A 206-nucleotide genomic window follows, 5' to 3' on the forward strand; every position below is an offset into this window, starting at 1 on the left:
CTCTCTCTCTCTCTCTCTCTCTCTCTCTCAACACTAAACCTTTTTTAAAAAAGAAAACAGTTCTGATAGGTCACAGATTGAAACAAATCTACAATCTGTTGGCCTCTTCTCGATTTTGAGCAGAACTATCCTCCAATTAGTTAGGCAAAGAAATGCCTGCATAAAGCCAGCTCCCTTCTTACAAGCCAATAATTATTCAGTGAGTT

This window comes from Suricata suricatta, chromosome 5 (assembly GCF_006229205.1).
Source record: "Suricata suricatta isolate VVHF042 chromosome 5, meerkat_22Aug2017_6uvM2_HiC, whole genome shotgun sequence".
Classification (NCBI taxonomy): Eukaryota; Metazoa; Chordata; class Mammalia; order Carnivora; family Herpestidae; genus Suricata; species Suricata suricatta.